At 30.3% G+C, this 11952-nt stretch overlaps 1 protein-coding gene across 1 annotated transcript in view; it reads left to right on the top strand.

The window, feature by feature from the left end:
* Positions 1 to 11952, top strand: part of LOC142336458 (sodium-dependent serotonin transporter-like) — a 526993-nt gene that overhangs the window by 238448 nt on the left and 276593 nt on the right. The gene's annotated exons all lie outside the window — the stretch shown is intronic.

Raw genomic sequence — 11952 nt, 5'->3', positions numbered from 1 at the left:
ATGATTTCAGTGAGAAAAATATTAATTACAAAAAAGACGTTTGGAAACAGTTTTACGAAAAAATGCAAAAAATGACAAATTGGATTCGAAAATAATCTTTGCAATTAAACAATCGACTCGACCCAAAAAATTTTTTTGTTTTGATATCAACATGAAAAAGTTTTATACGTTATACTCACGTGAAATACTCCAACTTCAAAAAAAAATTCCCCTCCTCGACCGTGTAACTGTTTCGTTGATTGAGCAAATGAATATCCTCCAAATAATATTTCCGAAGTAAAAATAGACCATATCCGTATTGATTTTCTAAAAAGTTCCGACGATTGTTGACCATTGAAAATTTTTACAAAGACTCTTGGCAATGTGCGTTCCTATATAATGTTCAGACCCCAATCATCCAAAGTTTTGACTTAATTGTCAAACAAGTGAAGAGATATACAAATAGATGTTTGTGTAAAAAAATTGTCGCAAACACAAATTGATAAAAGAATTATATAATGCCATGCAGCAGCAGGATTATGAGTCAAATGAAACAACAAGATGAACAAAAAGAAAGAGAATACTAAAGACAAAAACTCTATATCCTATTTTAAAAGCACATCACAACCAAATAGAAAAACAATCAGATGACATCTAAACTAAACAAATTAGCTTGTCCTCAGCTGCAAAGCTTTAAAGCAGACCTGTCCATAATGGGACTAGATAAACAGTCGTCGACAAAGCGAAGAAAAAGAGGAGCGAAGTTGAAAAATACATCAAATCCTTTTAAACCAAACAATTTGAAAAGAAACAAAAGCCACTAGCTTTTACCGGACAATTCGCAAAAATTTGACTTATGAGTCCTCAAGGGATATGTCTATGGAGAGATTAATTCATCGGACAGGACTAAATATTAACTAAGGATACTAAACTTCAGAAAAATTAGCAAAAAAATTACCAAAGCAGAAATTATTCTATTGAAATCATTGACGCCATCAGCTATTATCTAAAAAACATACAATATTATTTCAGTTATTATTTCTTATTCAGTTGATATGTGAATGTAATTTGTATATGTGGCCTCTTTTCACTTGTATTTTTTTTAGGAAAACTGATGGGAATTGCTATTGAAGCGGATATTTTTAAGTACAACAAAAAACAGGAAGCTACGTTTCAAAAAAATTTTGAGAAAATGCTTAGTGTCCAAGATGTGAAACATGGGCTGTATTTTCAACATAAAAAATGTTAAAATTTAAATCACAAGAAAATGGATAGAAACTCTCATAGATTAGATTAAGCTTCATGTTGACAAAAAGAGAAATAAAAAAAAGTTTAAAAAAACCGAAATTTATGAAACCAAATAAAGTCAAATTCATCAAAACCGTTAGCTGTCAATAAAGAACATCGAACAGGTTCCTCAGCTCTAATAAGGGTAAGCAACTGAGACCTATCATTAATCAAAAAATCTTAAAACTACATAATAATTATAACAATTACAGGGAAAAACATGTGTGGAAGTCAACAAGAAATAAAGCATTCATGAACAGTTGTGGATATGACAAGACAGTTTTCTTTTCAATAATAATGGGATTTTTGGTTTTGTCAAAAAGAAATTACGGAAAATTAGAAAAACATGAAACAATATAAAAAAATTCACTAAGTTTTTTAAAGACAAACGGTAGTATCAGAACCATCATAACCAGTAGCTTTCAACAGAAAGCAATAAACAAGTTGACTTATATCTGGAAGGCAATGAGTGGAAGCCAATGAAGTCATTAACAATTAAAAGTTATTTTTGATAAACAAAAAAATCAAAACAAAGACAGGAAAAAACCAAAAATCCAGTGCTGAATCCATTAAAACCATAGGCTATACTCTGATTGCTTTCTTTATGTTCACTAAGACTCTTTTCAACGTCAATATGAGCCTCCAAAATTATTATAAGGTGGCAACAATCAATAAAAAAACCCAACACAATAAATAAACACAATTATGAACAAATATCCAAAAACACAAAATTTTTTGAAAGCTCGCAGCATCACCAAACTGCAACTATAAAATCAAAAAATAGAAGTTGAAACTGCTAAGCAAACTAGTACTTGATTCAAGAAAAGGGATAAATCAGACAATTGAGCTTGAAAACATTTATTATTCAATTAATTTTTTTCAAAAAAAATATTTTCAAAATTTTAACAACCATTAGGTATGCATTCACAGCATTAGGTAGGTTCACTCAATAAGAAGCCAATTGCCTATTCAGTTAGCTGGGCTAAGACATAGGACAACAAAAATCCTAAATATCAGGCAAAACACAAAAGTTTGATGATTCCCTGACAACTAAATAACTGTTCATTGGGCCCCTTCTGATCGTAAATGGGTTCTTTAAATAGAAATTTCTTATGAAAAAGTAGTTGTCTCCAAACTACACGAGAAAAACCAAAAATTGTGAAAAGAAATTTAAAAAAAATGCTCTTTAGGAGAAATCGAACCTTTTAGATTGTGAACTTCCCGATAGGACCAAAATGACCTTTCAATCGCTAGTCCTCTTCGCGGAACACCAAGTTGTGCTTTATTTTGTCATGAAAAAGAATTGTCATGAAAAAGAAGAACTAACTTCTATAAGTCTTCGAAAAAGAGGAAAATCAAGGAAATCTTTTCAATTTTAAGTTCTGCGCTTGTAGAGCTTTGAAATGATTGCATTCACAACTCTCTACGATGAATATATAGATAGAATAAAATTGACTGATCAGAAAAAAGAACCTATTTGAGCTTATAGTTCCCCCCCCCCTAAGTGGGGTCGGAACAAAAAGTATTTCTATATGTGCCATTGTCTGTTTACTGTAGTAATTTTACTTTTCTGCATGGTTTGCATTCCCCATTTTCGAAGACATAACTGTGTAACAGAATATTTCATCAGAATTCAGTCCCAATTTTTCTGGTCTTTCCCCTAATTTTCTCGAATTGTTTTTACAAAGTTGCTTTCTAATCGCAATCTCTCCGTTTCCCCTGAAAATTAGTTAGTCGCATAAATTTTTGCTTGAAAAAAAATCAAACAAATATGAATTCAAATATTATTCTGTTTTTATTAATTATTTTTGCTCTTAGATTTCTACGACAACACAGCTAGCTATCATTAAGCAATGTATACAGTACCCCATATTGATTTTCATAAGATTTTTCGGCAATCTTTGTTTTCGAAAAATCCTTCAGTTATCAATTGAAAGACACAGAAGACTGTCTTAAAGCCAAGGTTGAGAAAAAAGATCTATAGGCTCAGATCAAAATTTTAAAAAATATGAGAATAAAAATCTAAGTTGAAAACTAAAATCTATCGTCCCAATTATATGAGAGTTAGAGTATAGGTCGTATTGGATTTAGTTTTTTTCAAGTTCAAGCATGCTGAACAATTAAATCTACTTGTAAATTCATAATTAAATAGATAGAAACTTCTTTATATATTTAAACTGGCAGTTGAAACTTTCATAACTTTGCTTTATATTAGGCTATGAGCATCAGACATTTTCAAAGTTCTTCACCGAGTCGAGTTTAAATAATAATTTCTATTTACTACATAATTGTAAGATACTTTCATGGCTGTTAAAATTGTACAAACTATTTACAGGTTTTCAGTATTGCTGACAACTTTGGCCATATTTTTAACTCTTTTCCATCATTTCTCCTTTAAGAACGAAGTGAAACCCCTTAATTATGCCACAACTGATAATAAAACAAAAAATTTTATTCAGAACATTGGGGATGATATATGTGGTAAAACTATCAATTTACCTAGCTTTCCTGAAGAAAATGTTGACAAAAACCAGCAAATTTTCTTCATTGAAACGTACGTGGAACCCAGACCCAGAGGTCGAACGATATGTGCTTACGAAGCTGCAATTCGAATAGGAAAAATGCCAGTTAAAGTTTTCTTCCGATCTTCAGTTCTGACTATAAACCACCCAGCGCTTTGCTCTTTAGTCAAAGAATTCTACCCCCACAAACTGAGTTTTTACACCACTGGAATCGAGGAACTGTTTGATGGGACTCCACTGAAGGGAATCACGGCTCGATTGCAATGGCGACACCCTCTATTTCTTCTTCAATTGAGTGACTTGATGCGCGCCGCCATTTTGTATAAATATGGCGGGTTCTATCTTGACCAAGATGTGTTAACACTGCGGGACTTGACAGGATTCCGAAATGCAATTGTCGTGGACAACGTAACGTCGTAAGGACACTTTTTGATAACCTTTGATTCTCCAAATTATATTTTCGGGACCTTACTGACTATGATTAGAACGATTCGGTGGCGAACATAGGGTGCTCTAAATTTATAGGGTACAAAAACAAAAAAGACCTAAATGATCAAAAATTTTTATAAAAAATGTTATAGAGATGATTTTCATTTTCTATATTGCGAATTTTAACGACGAATTGGCAATTAAGCGGAAATAATAATAGCAAAAAAATTGCAATTAAACTAGTTGAAAAAAGCGGCTGTTTTTCATTGCCACATGTTTATGGTAACTCAACGACAAATTTCAAAATCACATACATGTGTCGTTCCTTTGAAAAATTCAAGGTTGTTATTCTGGTTTAATGCTCTGACGGCACTCGAGCAATACGATTTTTTTGCAAATTTGAACTCAAATGAATTTTAAGTTTATACATCCTATGTCAATACCAGAAAAGCAATTTTCAATGAAAAAGAAACAAATAACTACAAAACTAGAACTTATAACAAGGAGGCTCGTTAATGTGCGTTCGCACATAAAGTTCTGACCCCGCTCATTCACATTTTTGGCATAAATGTCTAACAAATGAGGTAGAAAACCCCCAAAATTCAAGTTTTTTTCAAAAAAACATGTGTATGAGCAAAGAGGTCGCCTCCAACTCAAACAACTCAGTGGAGTTAAAAACGCCGGACTGAATTGGTAGGATGAGCAATTATTTGGAAAGCAAATCAAGACGAACAACAAAACCAAACATCAATAACAACAAACATAAATTACCTCCAAAATTTTATGTCCATTTTTTTTAATTAAAAAACTTACCGATAAGGTCAAAATACCGTCAGATGAATTTAAAGCTAATCAAAATATTGTTTATTTCACTAGAAAAGATATGGAACTACTGGACAATAAAGCTCCGTGAAAACTAGACAAAGAAGAACAAAAAAAACAAAAAATTAGGCGAAAGTTTTTAATTTAATTTAATTTCAATGTAATGAAAACCATCAGATAGCAATTTAAAACGTTCAACATGTTTATGATCGCATACGCCTAAAGAAGTGGGCGTTAAAACTTGTCATTTTTTAATTTTTGGTGCGCTTACATAAACAACAACAAATAGAGGCAAGAAACTAAAATTGAACTAAAATTCGCAAGAAAACGCTGTCGAAGACGTAAAGCCATATCTTTCCCCTCAAAAAATCTTCAATTGAGTCTTAATTGGGAGTCAGTAGTTTATTATAGGACCTCTCATTAATGAGATTTGTTAACAAGTAGACAAAATATGAGAAAAAATAGCAAAACTAAGCAATAATTTTGTATTTTTAGAAAACTTTTTTTTTCACAGTCATGAAATAAAAAAAATTGAACGTGTTAGTTTATTTGCCCAAAAGAAGCGCTTGAAACCAGTAATTATTCGGAAATTGTCATAGGTCTACAACAAGAAGGTCAAATATAGACAAAAAATAAAACTTAATTTATTTTTTTTGCAAAAAAACCGTGTCGAAGACTAAACTCATAACGAATTCTTTAAAAAAGATTAGATTTTGTACAGTTGTGTTTTTCCTTGACAACAATCATGTTATAATGTGACCTGTAATTAACGAGAATATGTAACAGGTTGACAAAAAAATAGAACAAAAATGCAAAGTTAAAAAGTGTACTTTTAATTGAACGTGTTAGTTTATTTGCCCAAAAGAAGCGCTTGAAGCCAGTAATTATTCAGAAATTGTCATAGGTCTACAACAAGAAGGTCAAATATAGACAAAAAATAAAACTTAATTTATTTTTTTTTGCAAAAAAAAACCGTGTCGAAGACTAAACTCATAACGAATTCTTTAAAAAAGATTAGATTTTGTACAGTTGTGTTTTTCCTTGACAACAAAAATGTCATAATGTGACCTGTAATTAACGAGAATATGTAACAGATTGACAAAAAATTGAACGAAAATGCAAAGTTAAAAAGTATACTTTTAATTTTTGAAATGTCAGGAAAGCCATCAGCTAACTACTCAGATCACAATATAGGCTAATTTGTTTCTCCATAAAAATTTAATGAGAGCTATCATTATCCAGAAGATTTCGTATCAGTTGAAAGACAAAGTAAAAACGACTGTTATGAAAAAATGTAAAAAATTCATTCAAATTCTACGCGCAGCCTTTAATACCATAATCATGTTGATTTATAATCATTTTTATGTTGATTTATGCCATTTTTAAACGCCAATAAGGTAATATGTGAACTGTCAAAAACGTGAAAATGTGAAACAAAAGAGCAAGAAAAGTGGAAAATGAGCAAATGCATTAAAACAAAAAATGTGCAATCTTGTATTATCAAAGCCAGAAAGACATAACTCATCGCGTACGACAACAAAAGCGATAAAATTGCAATTGAGTAGAACACCGACAGAGAGGAAGCATTCTTTTTTTGCTGACACCAAGCTACAAGGCGACCAATTTAAGAGAAAAATAGTGGCAAAGTTCAATAAACCATTTTTTTTAAAAAAATCAAACATTTTAAAAGTCAAAATGACTATATTTTTCGAGTAAAGGAAGTAGATGAATTAATTGGAAACTGTTTAGGAGGCCAGTTGAACCTATCAACAGTGAGCTTTGATTTGAAGTGTTCTGCTCTTTAAGTAACATAAAAAAATCGAAATATTTTTCTAAGAAAACGACCCACTGATTACAGTAGGATTTGTTTTGGACTGTAACAGTCCAAGATTGGACCAAAACCAGCGCTGCTGTTGCTGTTCGTCCACTAAGAGAACTCAATAAGTTCAACTGATATAGATCTAGATGAGTTGTACAAAGATTTTGTTAATTGTTTGGGTGTGTACTTCCGGCAAATTTAATCAAAGTGAACTAAAACATATTATTTCGGGCAAATTTTTATGAAAAAGGCTAAACATTGAAATTTTTTTCAGGATTAATTTTTTAAAGCATTTGATGATTAGTATCTTACTAAAAAATACATTAACGGGTACATATATAAAAACACAATTTGCTCTTGTTTAGTAACTAGATTCTGGAAGTTAAAAACAGTACAAGAAAAACGCACTTTGTGGACTTTTTTGCGGTTTTTTAAAGAAAAAAGTGTGATGAAAAATCTTCGAAGTTTATCAATTTGTCTTTTTTTCTTCTAAAAACTTGATTTTTTTTGTATTATTGTCTCAAGCACACCTGACAGAAATGCGTAATTTTTTATTATGTTGTACATTTTTTTTACAAATTTTGTAACTATCAACAATTCACAGAACAATCTAAATACTGATCAACTGGTATAGTTTAGCTAATTTTGGCGGCTTACCATATATAGCCAGTGTTACAGGCTTTATTATATCTTTGCTTTCATTTCACTAACTGCAGATACGTGTTTTTTATCCAGGTTCTCTACTTAAGTCAGAATCTAAATTTTTCTGTTATTCAGGGTAAGAAACTGATTTTTTTTATGATGAGTCTTTTTTTATTTTGATGAATACTGAATAGTCATAAAATTCAGAGTGGAATCCGTTTTTTATTGTAGTTCAATTCGTTTGCGCATTATTAAAACGTATTTCATAGTGTAGAATCAACAATCATTAAAATGCGGGAAATCATATTAAAAACAAGTAGTTTTCCTCTTTTTTGATTTGCAAAGATGCAACAAGGATTTTCTATATTTCTCAATTGTTTTTGCTTGGGTTAAAACAGAAGAAAAAAAGTTTTTACGATGAGGCTAAATGAATATTTCGTTTTTGCTTGCTTCTATCTTGTAAAACTGACTGGGAAACTTTTTGTTTTGGAATACCAAATTGTCGTAATCGTCGTTTCTTAATCCAATAAAACATTTAAATTCTTCTTTTAAATTCCTCGACGATAATGTATCAGAGTCGAGGTGTGAGGGGGTATAGGTACATGTTTTTGTAAGATTTGCTCTAAAATTGTGGCAATTAAGTGAGATTTTGATGATATTGTGAAACAAGGAGGCTCGTTAAAGTGCGTTCGCACATGATGTTCCGACCCGCGCTCATCTACATTTTTGACTTCACTGTCTTTTGACTTTCATTTTTGACAAAGAGATAATAAAAAATAGATGTTTGAGCTTTACAAAATCGTTACACAACCAAGACGATAATTGAATTAAATAATGCCATGCCTCATTACCACAAGATCTGCCATTAAAAAGTCTGCGAGAAAAAAAAACAACAACAAAAAGCAGCAAAAACAAAATTTCACGCAAAAACTCATTATCTTAATTTAAAGGCACCTAACGTCAAATTACAATCAGACAAAATCCCAACTGCACAAATTTGTTTTACCTAACTACACATCACATGGGACCAGGTAACACTATCGACAATAGGTAACAAGTCGATAAAAAGAAGAAATAATGGGGCGAAACTCAAATATTAATTAACTTTTTTTAAACACAATAATTTCAAAAGTAATCAAAAAAATTAGCTTTTAACAAAAAAATTCTTGATAAAATTACCAAAAATTATAATGAAACCAAAAGCACCTGTCTCTGGTTATACTAAGCCACAGTAACGGACTAAAAAGGCAAATAAACTCAAAAAACTACGGACAAAAAATTACAAATATTGCGAAAACACAAATTAGTGAAGCCATTAAAAAATTATTAGCTATTATCTGAAAGTTATGTTTTTTTATTTCAATTTTTTTGTATATACTAATTCAGCAAACCTTATACTGAATGAATAAATAAGTTCACTTGGACCACATTTGAATATCGTTGAGATCTGTTATTACGCGATTGTGCTAAAGGAAGACAGAAAGAAACAAAAACACACCACTCACGTAACTTTTTATGAAAATGCATATCAGCCACAAAATAAAACATCAGTTGCGTCATAATATCAGTAGACATGTTAGTTTTTAAAAAACAAGAAATGGGAGCTCTCAATGATGAGAATAAATTACAAGTTGACGAAAAGAACAAACAAAAACTGAAAAAATTGAAAAATACTTTAAAACCTTAAAGATGCATAATATAATAAACTTCAAGGCTCTTCGCATTTAACTGACTGCTTCGGGTGACATCAATCATTCAATCCTCATATACAAGGCTAATGGGAACTAAATGAAAAAAGCAAAAAACAGCAAAAAAATTGGCGAGAAAATTGTCGATGCCATTAAAAAAATGATGTTTTCGGAAGGATCTTCTCTTTTTTCAAATAATTTTATAACAGCCATGGGATTTTTTTGTCAACAAATTGACTCCAAAAGATTAAATATGAACAAATACATTAAAAGCACGAATTGTTTGAGAAAACCCGTAGTATCAACGCCATTAAATTCAATAGTTTTGAACGGAAGCTAATAAATGCGCTAAATTCTGATCCGAAGAGACAACAAAAATGTTTGATATTCATAAGTCATCAACAAGACATTACAATCAGTCATAGATAATGAAGACAAAAAGAAACACAGAAAAAATCCTGAAATTCAGTAGAAAAGTGCGAGAAGAAAATGTCGAAGCCATTTTAACCATAAGTTTTTCCCTATAAACTTTTTATATGATCAGTTGAACGTCATTTATAATCAAATGCAACAATCATTATTAGGATAATGTGGTAAGATTCCAAACCGAAAGAAAATTACGAATAAAAATATCCAAGAACTAAAAAAATATTCAAACTCGAGTCCAATCATTATTGAGTTCAATTTGCAGTTCACGAAAATAAGTTTCAGATTGTTTAATTTTCAAAAAGTTTTCCGAAAAATTATTTTTGAAGTCTTAACAGCCATTAAATTCTATAGCTTTTAGCAAAAGTCAATCAACCCGCTCAATTGGAGCGGAGCGTATGCTTCAATTTGAAGGCAGAAATATTTGTCATGCATAGGTAATCAATAGGAAGTCACAATAAGTCTCATGACTACGGAAACAACAATAAATATAGGCAAAAACCAAAAATTCAGTAGAAAAGTGCAAAAAGAAAGTGTCGGAGCCATTTAAACCAGAAGTTTTTCTCTGAAAACCTTATCCATAAACCAGAAAACGTCTCCTCTAAATCAATGGGGATATCACTATCAGGATCAAGTGATAAGGGTTCAAGAGGAACCAATAGTAAGAAAATATCCAAAAATGTTTTTAATTTTTTCAAAAACTTGTCGCATTGAAGTCATAAAACAAATAGTTAGAAGATAAAACCGCTAACCAGACTAATTTTTGTTACAGTAGAAAGGAAGGGGGGCCTGTCTACTGAGACTGACTTACAATTCACGAAAAATGTTTATTACCGGTTAATGTTAAAAAATTTCTCGAAAAATAGTTTTTAAAGGCTTAACAGCCCTTAGCGGTCCACTGAAAGCTCTATATAGGTTAACTTAATGCTTATTACGAAATATTTTGCACTTTTAATCAACGAGAAAATGGCATAGGACTCCAAAAATTTAGTAAAACCTCAAAAAGAAAATCAAAATTTCATTTTAATTTACGAAAACTCAGAGTTGAGGCCAAAAAAACACGAGCAATTACTTGAGAACGAATTTTTTGTTCATTGGGCTTTATTTCACCGTATATCAGATTTTTCATTAACGGAACCTAGATATGAAAAGTGACTAGTTGCTAGGTGACCCAAGAAAACAAAGAAAATATGAACAGATTTCTAAAGAAGAGGTCTGAAATAGAATTCAATTTTTTTCGATAGTAAACTTTCCTATGAGACTAGAACTATTCTTTTTGGCGCCTTCTGTCTATTAGGAAATCAAAATTGTTTTATTTTGTGTCCTAAAATGTTATTTTGAATTAATATTTTAGTTTTAAAAATGTCTTAATTTGAAGAAAAATTACACTGAAAATGAACAATCATGCCAAATATCCCGTGTTCACACAAAACTTCAATCCTCAATAACTCCTTAAAAAAAACGAAATTCGAAAAAATCTTTTTAGTTTTGAATTCTACGCTGGACTATCTTTTTAATGATACCACTCACATTTCTCTACTATGTATATATCGATCGACCAAAATTGTCTGAACAAAAAAAACCCATTTGAGTGTATAGTTCCTTCCCCCACAAGGGGGGTCGGAACAATTAATTGTTCTATGTTTCGAATGTGAATGGTAATTTCTATTTCAGTTCTTGCCGACACATTTTTTTGTAGGAAATCAGCATATTTTTTGCGCAAATTTTATAAATTTAACAATTGTTGAAATCAGCTTAATAAGCACATTTCTTATGTAAACTCAACAAATTTCAGCACAATTTTTGTACAGAGTAACAACATTGGAAATTGAAAGTCCAGCGCAATCTTTGTACACAACTTTTGCTCAACTCTCAAAAAATCAAAGTTTGTAGCACATTCGTTAATTAAATTCCTTACAATCCGTCTCAGGGAATAGCAAAGTTTTAGCGCAATATTTGCAAATTCAACTCATTAATAAATGAAAACCAACATTTTTAGTAAAATTCTCTCTTGATTCAATAAACTTCTAATTTTTTCACCGACATAAATTCTGCACATGATCAAAATGTATGAAATACCCGATATACATATATATATATATATATATATATATATATATATATATATATATATATATATAATATATATATATATATATATATATATATATAATATATATATATATATATATATATATATATATATATATTATATATATATATATATATATATATATATATATATATATATATATATATAATATATATATATATATATATATATATATATATATATATATATATATATATATATATATATATATATATATATATATAT

This window comes from Convolutriloba macropyga, chromosome 3, assembly GCF_964194025.1.
Source record: "Convolutriloba macropyga chromosome 3, txConMacr16.3, whole genome shotgun sequence".
NCBI lineage: Eukaryota > Metazoa > Xenacoelomorpha > Acoela > Convolutidae > Convolutriloba > Convolutriloba macropyga.
This window is presented reverse-complemented; position numbering and strand designations above follow the sequence as displayed.